This window comes from Leptidea sinapis, chromosome 41 (assembly GCF_905404315.1).
Source record: "Leptidea sinapis chromosome 41, ilLepSina1.1, whole genome shotgun sequence".
In the NCBI taxonomy this organism is placed as follows: domain Eukaryota; kingdom Metazoa; phylum Arthropoda; class Insecta; order Lepidoptera; family Pieridae; genus Leptidea; species Leptidea sinapis.
The window spans coordinates 3,396,241-3,411,893 of record NC_066305.1 but is presented as its reverse complement, the minus strand read 5'-3'; positions in this window follow the sequence as shown (position 1 = coordinate 3,411,893).

The window sequence follows — 15,653 nt, the reverse complement described above, 5'->3', positions numbered from 1 at the left end:
CATATGCAATGATGCTGATAAAATCAACTCACTTTTTTATTCTTGGTACTGTGATCCCAGATTCTTACATTCCTGATAAATCAATCTACTTTGAAGCATAGGCTCTACTTAAAGTCATACGGCCTAATAAAAAACTTGGTACAACGTTATACTTGAGAATAAACCAAGAACATTCAAAATGATTGCAAATAGACTTTTTACTTATGATTGGTTTCTTCGGACGTATAACGTTTCCCGCATTTATTTGCAAGTTTGCTTGACATTCGGAAAACTTCAGAATTATCATTGTTTTGACAGTGTTGTCAGCGATAAAGAACATTTAGCATTTTCTTGGTTTATTCTCAGGTTTTTACAAAAAGTAATTTGTAAGGGTAAAAAAATAAGTTGGAGTGGTATTACATTGGGTTAAGTTTTAAGTAGATTTATTGATACGATACAAATCAATAATGTTTATGGTCGCTACAATAACCAACGGAGTCTTCTAACAACAACCTAACCGTTTCGTCCCTTCCGTAATTACACCAACGATTACCTGAAATAAATGGAATTAATGTATTTAAACTCAGGCTCTGTCTACATAATATCTTTTCTATGAATGCAGTCTGCATACATTACGTAGATTCGCACGCTCTACTTTTATAATACATTCACGTATATTTTCAATATAATTTTTTATTACAAACTATCATAATTGATTTCTCTATTCCAGGAATACTAACCAATGAACGGTATTGCTTTAAAGCTCCAGGAAAATATGAAAATTTACAAATATATGGATGTCTTGGGTAACGTTCCATCGCTCTTACCAACTACGCCAACCGCCCATGCAATATTTGTCTAAGAGCCATCGGCAATGATACAACACTGATTCGATAAGAGATCCATTAAGCATAGCCATTATTTATTAAAAACAGTTTATAAATACTGTAATAACACCTAAAAAAACATACACTTCTGAACATGCAGTATCTTAGCTGGGTTATGACTCAAGGCTAAGCGACTTAAAAATATTTATTTCACATACGTACGAACATTTAAATTCATTAGTTACTTAGAAACCTTTTTAAAGTCACTCTGTGTTTCCCGCTAAATATGACATGGGTACCTTTAAAAAACAGCTTAACACCAACACCACACACAGTGAAAAGAAATAGCGAGATGAATATTACAAATAATTTTTTTTTGTTCTATAGTATAAAAAACAGTTGTAATTAAAAGAATTGATCTTTTTTTATGAGAAAAAGTAACAAGACGAACACGACGTCGACCTTACGGTAGTATTTAGTCTCATAGCCCAATAATTTCACTAGATACGGCGCCCTAAAACAGAAACACAGAATGCTTGAATATTACAATTCAAAGAAGAGATAGACTCCGATATGGTATCTGGCGGCATACTGTGAAAATAAGCCTCCCATCTATATATATATAAAAATGAATTGCTGTTCGTTAGTCTCGCTAAAACACGAGAACGGCTGGATCGATTTGGCTAATTTTGGTCTTGAATTATTTGTGGAAGTCTAGAGAAGGTTTAAAGGTGAATAAATATGAAAATGTTCGCAATTAAATAAAAACAACAATTTTGTTTTTCCTTTGATGTGTCCCCCGTCGTTCACAAAGCAAATCGAAAGAATAGTTTAAAATTAAATGAAACTAATTAGAATCTTAATATCGTTCGAACTTCTTAGTAGAACTTGGTAGCTAAAATGAAAAACTTAATTTTAGCTAACTATTATTGGTAATTTTATGTACGATTGAATATTTGGTAGGTCTGATAATCGCTCGTCATCTATTTTTTATACCCCAAAAATTTAATTTTTTTTTCTTATAAGGTACTTTATATGACAATACAACGTTTTCTAGGTCAGCTAGTTGTTAATAAATTCATAAACTGACGACCCGCCGTCCCTCCTTTCCAACGGTTATTTTTCATAGTTCTATGAGAAATGTTTGAACCGCAATAGCTTTTAATCTATTGATTAATTTTTAATAGATGGGTAGTGTTTTATTTTTGTGTTAAGTTGTAAATATGAAAATGAAAGGCTTTTTATTTTATTTATTTATTTATAGCTCTTGATATCGACCACCTAGGAACCCAAACTTTTCGCGAACGATTTTAAGCTTTTCTCATCAACAATACTTACAATAAGAAAAGCGTATAGATTATTCTAGAAATGTTTGTCTGACTGATTTCGCTCCCTTAGTAGACTTCAATTATGCTTTACCCGAATCAGCGTTACATATCCGATTGTTACAGATCAGTCTTATTCAATATTCATAAAATAAAGTGCTGACCATACCTAAATAATGGTATCGTATGGTTCGCTTCTGTTTCTGCAATCAAACTCCTTAATTGGATCCATTTTACGTGCACGTTTAGCTGGTTACTCCAGCCAGCCCATCTCCTTCCAGGAGTACAAAGCCTTCCTGGCATATTCACATACTTGGAATGATAGACTTGTCGAAGATTGTGTCCTTGAATAGCGACAGGAAGAAGGCGTGTTGGTTGGCCACTCATGTACGTTCCAGGATTATAAGACCGTTTCGTCTTTGCCCAGACATCATTATTTATAATATGTTATAAAATTTAAGGATGTAAAATTTTAAAGTGAAATATTGTATGCAACCTGTATATATCGCATTGGAATATTCTGTAATGTGTGTATTTTGATAAAATAATAAAATAAATAAATCATCAGACTCTACGTTTGGGGCTGAGACCAACCTCTTACAAAAAGCAAAAGCGGCATTTATTAAAAGATAAAAGTGCAGTGCAAATTGAGTGCAGGTTATTAAAAAACGTTTCTCAATAGTTTTGACCTTTTTGCTGCAATTTTATACCATTGATAGCAAAGAAACAACTATCAAACTCCAATTAAAGTGATTAACAAATCAATGGAGACCGTTGCGTTACCATTAACTATAAAGGCCAATAATTAAATATTTATTCGGTTCTATTAAGATCGGATAGGTCTGTTAGAATGAATCGATTCGTCACCGTGCAAATGATCAAATTGTTAGCAATAAACGTAAACGCCGTGAAATATATTTGTCAGATGACCGGAGAGAAAACTCATATTGGCCTATTCGATTGTTACCAAGATAATCGATTATTAGGATTGGTTTATTTCCTGTCAGGGGTCTAGTAAGGCCATAATCGGTGTGACTTACTTAATTATTTATAACAACGCAATAGAGAAGACTCAATTTTTTATGATACAGAACAAATAGAAGAATTCTATAACATTATCAAAATTGGGAAGCAAAATTATCTTATAATATTTCATTGAAAGAAGACGCAGTGTTGGTGGCCCCCACAAGATGGACCGATGATCTGGTCAAGATCGTCGGAATACGTTGAATGAGGGCAGCGCAGGACCGATCGTCGTGGAAATCTTTGGTGGAGGTCTTTGTCCAGCAGTGGACGTCTTCCGGCTAATGATGATAGTGATTTTATTGAAAAAAAACGATACTCAAGAGCGTTCTAATTGGGATGCATTTTAACAGTAGGTAACGTTTATTTTCTTTTTTCGAATTGTTTTAATCACGCCTTATTCTTAAAATCATTTCAAAGTGTGAGTGTGCTGCGAGGAATACTTTTATCAGTTGCTTTGTAAGCATATAATATATGACACCTAATATCAATGGGAACAGATAAGCCTTTCAACGCAGGTCATTTATTTTTGTATCCATCAGTCAAATATGTACATGATTTAAGTTACCGGCCTTAAAATGGCAAGAGAAGTATGGCCACAAATAAAACGTGTGTTTAGTATGGACTGGTATGGACGAACCACAGCTAATAGGCGTACGCGCTAGGGCTTTTATAAATATGGAAAAAATGAAAAAAACTTGAAGGCCACTAAAAGGTTACAGCTTTTTATTTTCAGTAAATAATGATTATCTTTTTATCACTATATTGCTATTTACATCATATTATTACATTTAATTCATTCAAAAAGTGATTGTTTTTTTTTTTAAATCGTAATGCAGAGTGCGAAGCCATTTCATCGAGCTATATAATATAATATGTATCATTGAGTGATTGCTTGCTCGTCACTGGTTTTTGTATGTTTGTAAATTAAACCTTATAAATCTTTTCGTTACCGTTCCTGATTATTATCATCAGCCGGAAAACGTCCACTGCTGGACAAAGACCTCCCCCAAAGATTGCCACGACGATCGGTCCTGCGCTGCCCTCATCCAACATATTCCGGCGATCTTGAACAGATCGTCGGTCCATCTTGCGGGTGGCCTACCAACACTGCATCTTCCCATCGCCATTCGAGGACTTTATTGCCCCAACGGCCATCTGTCCGTCGAACTATGTGCCCTGCCCACTGCCACTTCAGTTTCGCAATCGTTTGGACTATGTCGGTTACTTTGGTTCTCCTACGGATCTCCTCATTTCTGATTCCATCTCGCAGGGAAACTCCGAGCATAGCCCTCTCTTGCCTTCTGAGCGATCATGGGCTTTCTCATAAGGCTCATAGTTAGCGACCACGTCTGCGTACCGTAAGTCATCACTGGCAACACACACTGGTTGAAAACCTTCGTCTTCAGACACTGTGGTATTTGGGACGGGAAGATTTTACGGAGCTTCCCGAACGCTGCCCATTCCTGATTATATGTGAAGTAAATGACGACATGGCGGCGGGACAACCAAAAGTTATTCTTAAAATGAACGTTATATGGTATATAGGTATGAGAGTTGGCAACACTCTTTGGTTCTTACTCAGCAGTAATTTGATTGGAGCTGTGTGTTCTAGTTCTCAGTGCGCCCATGCTCTGGCACTGTCTGTCAATGACCTAAATTAGTATTCCCGTCAATGTATAATATAATGCCTACTACTCGGCTAAGCCGAGTTAGTAAGTCTTTTGTGGGGCGATGTATGTGCTTTTACAACAAGATCCCAGAAAATGTTCAAAACAAAAGTATTACGTTATTCAAAATAATTGTTAAAAAACGTTTGTGTGGTAAAGGTAATAACATAAATGATTTTCTTAATGATACCACAGATTGGGAATGGAGTGACCGCCCTCAGGCTATTAAATAGCAAGTTTAATTGTACAATATTACTTTGAAAACATATTTTTTCGATGAAAAATGCCCGCTGAGTTTGTTGCGCCCGTTCATCTCAGGTCTGAGGCATTCATTTTGGAATGGGTGGTAGTTTTTGACTTTCAATAAGTGATGTCACATCCTATTTTTAACAAAATATCTAAATTTGAATTTGAATGACGTTTGAAGAAAAAGGAAATGACACATAAAGAACAACGTTAGCTGTCACTTGTCCATAATTAAAATTATAAATATGAAGTTCGTCTTTTTGGAAGTTTGTCAATGGATCTCTTACTTGAATGGATTTCAATGAAATTGGACACTCACATAGATTACGGACGAAGTCGCGGGGACAGATCGTAATATATGACAACTCTTCCTTCCAAATTTTGGGAGCAATGCACTTTTTAGGTAAGTAAGTACACTTTCTTACTTCTTAGTAACTTACAACGTCAGTACATTATATATACCTGCTGGTCGCAAATAGCTCAAGAGACCCATAGTATTCTTTAGAGGAGGCCTTCACATTCACTTGAAGAGGGGTTCATGCAAACAAACTTATATATTAGTATCCAGACCTAAACATCGTGTAAATGACATCACAAACTTTCTTTTATTTATTTTTTTGTTACGTAACTATGTATGTATCTTACTTTTTGCATGAAATAAAATGCTTATTATTATTATTATTAAGTACACCATCAATGGAAACTGTTAGAGGAGGAGAAGAGGACTCCTTCGTGTCTCTTGAGACACACTGAATACGGGATTATGTGCTTGGATAACATGAATAGGGAATCCTAGACCAAAGGGTGTCGAAAGAGGTGACTAAGGGCATTTACCAGAGGGAGGCTCCTCTGCATAGGATGCCGGCTAGATTATTGTATTTCGGTCGGAAGGGCGCCGCAGCTAGTGAAATAACTGGTTAAATGAGACTTAACATCTTATGTTCCAAGGTGACGACCGCAATTGTAGTGCCGCTCAGAATTTTTGGGTTTTTCAAGAATTCCGAATGGCAGTGCATTGTAATGGGCAGGGCATTTCAATAACCATCAGCTGAATGTTCTTCTCCTCTCGTCCCTTATTGTCTTATGATAACAATAAAAACACAGGATTGTTCAAGAGTTCAGAGTAAAGAGCTAAATTAATTACGTAAAGTGTCTCCTATAGGTGGAGCTAATGATAATACTGACACACTCTTACATTATCTTGTCTCAAACTAGGCATAGCCTATGGGTGCAAGTCAACGATTTAATTAATACAATATACTTACTTAAACATACATAAATACATATAAACACCCATGACTAGGAAACAAACATTCATATTCATCATATAAATGATTGCAACTACCGGGATTAGAACCCGGGACCTCTAGCTCAGTAGGCAGGGTCACTAGCCACTGGGCTATAGGGGTATATATATAATTATATACTAGCCATTGTTGTTTTAAATTTCTACTAAATTACTTCTAAGTTTACAAATATAAATAGTACGAGTCTCCATACCACACTCGCAAGCGATTCAAATCAATTCGATGGCCAATCGAGAGCCGATACATCGATAGCACCGTCACGCGATCAATTCTCTTGATCACCATCCGATTACTTAAATGCAATATTTGCTCTCACGCTTTCTAATATCGCATTTTGAACATCTATCATCACCCGAAACGAAAATTTGAGAAATCGTATTTGTAATTTGTAAGTTCTATAATACCTTTCTTTATTTGGCAATACGATGTCGTTTGTCAACAGGCGTGATTAACTGTAATCGCATCATTACGTTCTATCTGCAAAAAACTCTATTTAATTTAAATAATTCCCATTTTTTACGAGAGTGTGAACAGTCGTAATTACTTTACATAATAACTAGTTTTCGGTTAGCCTTCTCTGCTATCCTTAGTAATTCAGTTAGTCCTTAGTTTTGTCGGTTCACTATCTGTGAATTTTTATTTAAATAAGAGGGGAGAAACGGGCATGAGGCTCACGCTATGGGATAATAACGTGAGGTTGTAGAATTCCAGACGTCTACATAATGCGATTGTCATTTCGCATTCCGATTCGGCTGCTGGTGTCAACCCAAACGACTACAGTAAGCACTCCCCGTGAAATATGCGGTAGAAGATGCAGAGAGAACGCACACCTCTAGGCACACTAATGAAGTAAGCTGATGGGAGATGACTCTATCGTCGACGATCCGCTCTTTATTGTATCCGGTCAAATGGAAAAAGTTAGTCAGGCCAAATTAGAACCTATATAGTCGCCTTACTGAGTAGACCAGTCTTTTCAGAGGCCAATTCAGACTTCTTTTCCAGGTGACCATGAAACTGAACGTCACGATGAAACTGATCGAATTCCTCGCTATGTGCAGGCTAACCGCTAATAACCACTAACACTAGATGTTATTTCACTAACTCTGCGCCCTTGTAAGGAAAAGGTCCCGGAACTGCGCTGCTGTGATACGTACCTAGCTGGCATTTAACAAGCGAAAACAAGTCTTGGCCTGCGCTTTAAGGACTGATATGCAAAAAAGATAATTTTCGTCATAAAAAAATAAGGATTCCTAAAACTCAATAGCAACACCACCTTTCGGGTGAATGCACAATGTGTGTCAATAAATCTATTCATTCATACACGCGTTTTGAGTTTCACTGAACCCGATAAAAATGTATTTGAATTTCTGCTTACATTTTTATAGGAAAGGAAAAACGCATTTTCACCCCTTGCCTGTAAAATAATTAAGAAATTATGACACCCCAGCTTTTGTTGATATAATAAGATTCTACGTTGACCATTACATTGAAATAGATACGGAATTCTTTAATCGTATCGAATCGTAAGATCTTATTGCTATACAGTTGGCATCAAATGTTATATGTTAATATAGAACTGAGGATTCCTCTTTATTCTTTCCATTCCCGTGATTTATTAGTATCCACTAGATTTATTTTGAGAAGGTCTTTACATCTGTATACTATATTTTTTTTTATTTGGCAAAATTTTTCACGACAAAAAGTCGTGAAAAGGCCGGCCGCTATAGTATTAACTATATATATTTTTAACGATAACAACCTTTATTGCCTTTATCTGTTGACAATTGAAACATAAACGAGCGCCGTAAATTTTAAAGTAAAATAATTCTAAAAGGATTTTTTTTAACTTCGTTGAAAATAACCAGAAATGGAGGTGCTTCTTCCTACACCGGCCAATACAATTAACAGTACTGATAGATTTTGCATATTCTTTAGCTATCGATTATTATACTCAAACAATTGAGGCAAATGATAGATAAAAACTAGCTGGAACAGCAAACTCCATACCCAGTTTTTCTAAAATAAGTTCTCAAATATATTTAATTGATAACAATCTAAAATTTGTATAAACACAACTCACCTGGATCACTATTAAAAATTACTCCCAATTAATGCCCAGCTGGTCGTCAAACCGATATTAATGACACAACAAACTGAGAAGCGACGGAGTTAAATACATTTAATTTAATCCAGTAATAGATACGAGTCAATCGTCCAACTCTATAGAAATCGGTTTAATTAGTGCGTCGCCCAGAGATATCATCAAAACACCTCTTTTAATGTTCCTCTTTACTCCTTTATAAGGAATTATCGTAATTTACCTACATTCTGTTATGTTAGATAACGTTTTGAGCTTAGGGTTCTGATATTATTTCTTAAACATTAATTTATTCAATAATTTTGCTAAATCTGTATTATTATTATTTATTTATTTTTTTATACTATTAATCATTTACAGAAACAATCTTAAAAGCTAACATAGTCCCGCAAAACTGTTTGGACAGTTTGTCTGCAGGATCAAGTCTCTTGTTATACATTAATGCTTATTAGAACATTGAATTTATTTAAGTGTTATTAACTTGATACTAATTGATAAAAAACATAATAAAAAAATCTAATTTTAATTTTAAGGCAGTGTTGACAATAAATATTTCTTAAGTTTAGTTTTAAATTTTCTTTTACTGGGTTCTAGTCGGATGTCCTCAGGCAAGCTGTTTAATAGATAAGGTAGGCGTTTTTTCAAAGTCCTATCTCCGTAGTAGTTATTGATTCTAGGAACCTGGAACTTACCAGAGGACATCAACCGAGTATCATGGTTGTGCATAATTGGGTTATATTCTTGATGCACTGATAAGATGAGTTACAGCTTGTACATCGGGAAAAATCATGCAATATCAATCTCAACATCAGCCGGAAGACGTCCACTGCTGGACAAAGGCCTCTCCCAAAGATTTTCTCGACGATCGGTCCTGCGTTGCCCTCATCCAACGTATACCGGCGATCTTGACCGGATCGTCGGTCCATCTTGTGGTGGGCCTACCGACAATGCGTGTTCCGGTACGTGGTCGCCATTCGAGGACTTTTCTGCCACATCGGCCATCTGTCCGTCGAACTATGTGCCCTGCTTACTGCCACATATCGATCTATAGTGACTATAGTTAGTCCTTCGGTTATACTGCGAAAACTAATAATACATATACCACAAGAGGCAGCGTGTTTCGGTGAAAGTTCTACTATATGTTTGTTGATGATTACTTATCCGGAACCTATACTTTTTTGACTTATAAATACCTATATATTCGCAATACAAATAATTCAGTCAGTCACATTTCATTACACTTGATAATTATTCATACAATGAGCTACTTAATTTATATGTCAAAACAACGTTTGCCGGGTCAGAGAAAAATAAATGTTTATTTAATTACTTTGAAATAAATTTTAGTTACATTTAAATCTAATCAAAGTAATAAAACATAATTTACTTAAAAAAAAAGGAATATAATACAAAGCTAACAAAATGCGTGTTCCAGTTTTTGGTGGAATAGACCGCCTTGACAACACATTTCTTCATAGGATTTTGAATATAGAGGCTCCTAGGCAACCTCATTGAGGCACGCTGGCTAGGTCATCGCACCAGTAAAATTTTGAAACAAGGTCCGCTTCCTTTGTGTTGTCAGTCCTACTCCAGCATACATCCCCTACTTGAGGTAGTTTAACAGTGCCACCAAGTGCTGGAATGATTTACCACCATCATTTCAGGCTATGAAAACTATTGCAAGTTTCCGAAAAAAAGACAAAAACTTTTTACTTATACAGATAATTAAGAGTTATTACGTAGTAGATTTATTACTAGTGCGGTGCACCAGAATAGCACCAACCCATCTCCTCCCGTGGGTATCGTAAAAGTCGACTAAGGGATACAAAGAACGGAGGATGAGCTGCAGCATCCTTCCGAAAAGCACCAACATCTACTGAGAGCGCCAAGCGTGACGATTATGGCAAAAACCCCCCTAACCGATGATCATGGCGATCTTTGGGGGACGCCTTTGTCCAGCGAAAGACGTTCTCCGGCTGAAATGATGGTGAAGTACTAGTGTCAACCCGCTCGTTCCTCGTTTGACTACTGTATACATTCCTGGTTAAGCATATTATGCAATGGTAGTTAAATCTAACTCTATGGGACATGATTAAACCTGAAAGACACCCATATACCTAGCCATCTTGCCATAAATACTGAAACGAAGAAAGAAACATTCTATTGCAAATAACATTTATTACTTTTACAGTATGTGTTAGTTTAAAACATTAAATATAAAGCAATTAAAAATATAAAAAGCTTATTCGAAGTGATCTCCATTCGCTGCAATACAGTCTTAAACGTGGAGGCCAGTTATCAATAGAAGTACGCACTCTTTCCATGGGAAAATTCTTCACTGCCAATCGTATGGTTTGTTTTAAGGATTCCAAATTACCATGGAGTTAAGAGCAAGCCATACTCTCTAAAACTGATCATAAATCATAATCCATTCTTGGAATGGAAGGACCATTCTTGGTTATTGAACATGGTGTTGTTAAGGGGCTTCACTACATTTTCAAGAATGTTATTTTGATATGCCTATGTTTTGATACCTTTTTCGCAAAAGTATGGCTGAGTCACTCCTTCATAGCTATTAGCTAACCCCACCAAACCATCACTGAAGTCGGATGGTGCCCACGTTGCACTCTGTCGACTAATTGGGAGCATGTACTGTTAGCGCCATTTCTTCTCAATCAGAACACCACTTGTTTCCGAACCAATTTTGAGTAATTTTAGTAATCACTGAATAATTGGGACTTGTGTTGTTATCCTCCTGCTTATAAAATCAATAATAATAATATAATATAAGCAGTGATCCCTAAAATAATGTATACACGCAGCGACAGTATCCTCCAGCGTCCACACAAATGGAGATGGTAATCTCGAAGGCGCCGGCACCCAGCGCTCTTAATGCGTGTTTTAAATGTTCCTAATTAACATTATTATTTACCGCGACATTCCCCGACTTCCTTCGATCATTACCAATAATGTACACCACCTTATATATAATTAATATGTATAATATACTGTGTAGGAGTTTTTTTTTTGTATTAACTGAACCGTGTGAGGAACATTCAAAATTAATAGTATAAGGCCTTAGATTAAGGATTGCTCTCCGCTGCGCTCCAACTAGATACTGGACTACCTACGATCAATAACGTTATTATTACGGCAACTGTTAGATGCTTGTGTGCGTGGCATCTTGACACTCAATGGCATCTTTAAAATTTTGTATAATAACAAGGTTATCGTTATGGTTTGTAAAGCGACTTTTCTAAAGTTCAGTGCAACCCTGTTTCACTGCGACCAATCTACAGCTGTGATAGACACTGTTAATTATAACTAATTGCTAAGATTGATTGTTTTCTTGAATCTTTTTTTATGGAAAAGGAGGACAAACGAGCGTACCCGGTATTAAGTAACCACCGCCGCCCACATTCTCTTGCAACACCAGAGGAATCACATGAGCGTTGCCGGCATTTAAGGAAGGTGTACGCGCTTTTTTTGAAGGTATGGATGTCCTATCGTCCCGGAAACACCGCACAAGGAAGCTCATTCCACAGCTTTGTAGTACGTGAAAGAAAGCTTCTTGAAAACCGCACTGTGGAGGACCGCCATACATCCAGATGGTGGGGATGATTGCCTGATTTGTGATGTGTCGTGCTAATAATAATAATATACCAATCTTCTAAAAGTGCAGTGAGCTGACTTAAGTTGTTGAATAATTGGACTTCCGAAAGAGATGCCAAGCTTACACATTCAGAATGGATGTGTTACAGAGTTTCATTTACTATTACAGAATCTACACGCTCTGCAATCTTTGAGACCTAGGGTTGAGAGGTCAAAGTCAAAGTCAAATAAACTTTATTAAATTAGGCTTAAGCAAAGCGCCTTGAAATAGTCACTATAAATATTTCTTTTAAATTACTAGATCTACCATAGTTTGGGACAAAAAAGAGCTCGTGAGAACAACATACAAGATACAGAATGGCCACACTTTTCAAATAATAGAGCATTTTAATCAGATACTCACACACACACACACACACATACAGAATGTAAATTGGTTGCCTGCAGTACAGGCTACGCCTAGGGACCAAATATGATGTAATATTATGTGATAGTGTCTGTATATAATAAATAAATCAATTAATTAATAAATTTTAAAATGGCTATAATACACAAAACAAATCCAATATATACATCGTGTTCAAAGTTAAAGGCGTTTTAAAATATGAAATATTTCATATAAAGTAATAAAGAATAAACTGTTATTAATAAAATTATCCATTAAGGGATGTATCAACCTTTAGAGCTTGAATTCAATGCTTGTTTGGTGTTTGCTTACGGCCGTCCCCAATATACCATCTACAGATAGAGATAAATTACTACCTTCTACTGTCAGTAATTAGCTGTCAATAATCTGAAGCTGTCCATATACCCTATATTAGCGCCTTATACTGGAACGCGTGAATTGCAATTTCTATACAAATTTCTATCGCTGGTAAGCTATTTCTATAGCCTACTTGCTTTAGAATAGATTAAGGTGAATTACCGTCGATAAGTTTATTGGGCCAGAAAAGTCAATGATAGTTACGATTTTTATCTCAAGTAAGAGATAGACAGCATATTGGGAACGGCCGTTAATCTACAATGCTCCCCTAGTGTCCTAGTTAGAATGCGTAATTCCCTACTTAACCCTAGTTCTTCACGCGCAGCCTTTTTGGTGAAAGTTTTTACATATAGCAAGATCTCTTGTCTCTTTTGCTCTTGATAATTCGTTGCCGTATCCGAAAAAAGACATAAAACACTCATTCATGTATCTACGCTAATTTTTATTATTCAAACAAAACAAAACAAAACAAAACTTATAACTATATTATATGCTAATTTATAAAAGAAATTTCAATATAATAATTCAACAATCTACGTTTCTTTCCATTGTTGAAGAATACTCATCTACAATATCGACTTAAACGGCGTAAAATAGATTGCTATCACATTCTTTACATACATCAGAATCACCGTTTGATTTACACTGAACTTTGACACGGAGATAATTAAAAAATTTGTTACGGTGAAATCGGTGCTATATTAATGTTTTCAATAAAAGGTTTTGCCGTCGCAAAGAAAGCAGAAGACAGTATTAATCACGATTTAAATGATGGCCTATAAATTCATTATTATAAAGACAATTAATGAATTGAATGTGTGTTGTGGTTAATGGGACGCGTTTCATATTATTTTTATAATGACAAAAGCAAATTAAAGCTATAGAGAGAATAAATAGCTGATTATTTTTTATCGACAATAGACGACAGATAAATATGAAACTACTTCGATTTCAATGCTTAATATAGCTTTAAGCGTTATAATTTGACAATAAATAGCATAGTCGTACATCTACAAGCTAACGTTGGTAAATACCGTAGTTTTCCTGTCCAATTAAGATTGTTTGTTTGCCGTTTGGTGGGAAATTCAGCCTAATTTAATATATGAAAAAATTTTAGGGGACAAATCCTAAACACAGATGATAGATATGCTTATAGATACTATACTAAATTTCCAGGCGTTATATTTCCAGTTGATCAAATTATATTCCAACGCCATCCTCATATGCAGGAATATCCTCTGATATGCAAAACCGAAATCCAACTATCCCAGAAACGGAATCCAATCAAATGATTGAGTCAAAAAAAATGGGTAAATACCCATGAACTAGGATTATTCTTCGAGATTTTTCTTTTAATCATATAAATTACCTTATTTCTGGTGAAATATTCCAAATAATAATCATCCATATATCCATATATACATCATACCGACATTTCTTCAATGTCCGCCATCTTTACTACCATCATTAAACCGATTTTAATCAAACCGTCTGAAGATATTCATTCGAATTCAAGTGAAATCGCTTTAAATTTTTGTTATTCATCTAAAATCGCTATTTGTGAACCTGTTTTAAGTAAGTCGTAAATTCAAATTCAAATATTTTTATTCAAAATAGGATGTGACATCATTTATTGAAAGTCAAAAACTACCACCCATTCCAAAATGAATGCCTCAGACCTGAGAAGAATGGGTGCAAAAACTCAGCGGGCTTTTTTTTTTCATCGAATAAATATATTTACAAAGTAATATTGTACAATTAAACTTATTATTTAATAGCCTGAGGGCGGTCACTTTATTCCCAATCTGTGGTTTCATTAAGAAAGTCATTTATGTTATAGTAACCTATACCACACAAACGTTTTTTAACAATTCTTTTGAATAACGTAATACTTTTGTTTTGAACATTTTCTAGGATCTTGTTGTAAAAGCATATACGTCGCCCCACAAAAGACTTACTAACTTGACTTAACCGAGTAGTAGGCATCATAAGTTTATGACTGTTCCTGGTGTTAACGTTATGGTTATGACAGTTTCTGGCAAATTCTGAACATACATTACATTATCAAGAATATATTGAGAAGCAACAGTCAAGATGTTAATTTCTTTGAATTTTGCTCTCAATGATTCTTTAGGACCTAGGTTATAAATAGCGCGAATAGCCCTCTTCTGCAGCACAAATATTGTATTAATATCGGCAGCGTTGCCCCATTGCAATATACCATAGGACATAATACTATGGATATAACTATAGTATACTAGTCGCGCCGTATCTATGTCAGTTAATTATCTAATCTTTTTAACCGCGTATGCTGCAAAACTAAGTCTGTTCGCCATTCCTTCAATATGGGGGCCCCATAGTAAAACTTACACAATCTCAAGTATATATATTCAGAAAAATATTCGCTATCCAAGTGTTAGGACAAAATATTATTTACATCTGATCAAGCTAGATAAGCTAAAGCTCTCTCCCTCTCTGCATTTATAATTTATTTTCTATTTTTTATTATTTATAGTTTATTTTATTAGTATTTTTAACTATAATTTTATTTATTTACTATTAGTATTGAAAACAGCAACAAAAGTACCTACTTAATTAAAAAAATGTATTCTTTTAATCCTAGTGTGTGTTGCTATATTTGTTACTAGCTGACCCGACAAACGTTGTTTTGCCATATAAATTATATTTAGTGTTCGACCGTTTTTTCTCAGACTTACTTTTTAAAGCCAATAACCACGAGCACGAAAAGTCTTTTCATTTTTCGGGTTAATATAATATAGCAACAATATTTTTATAAATTATG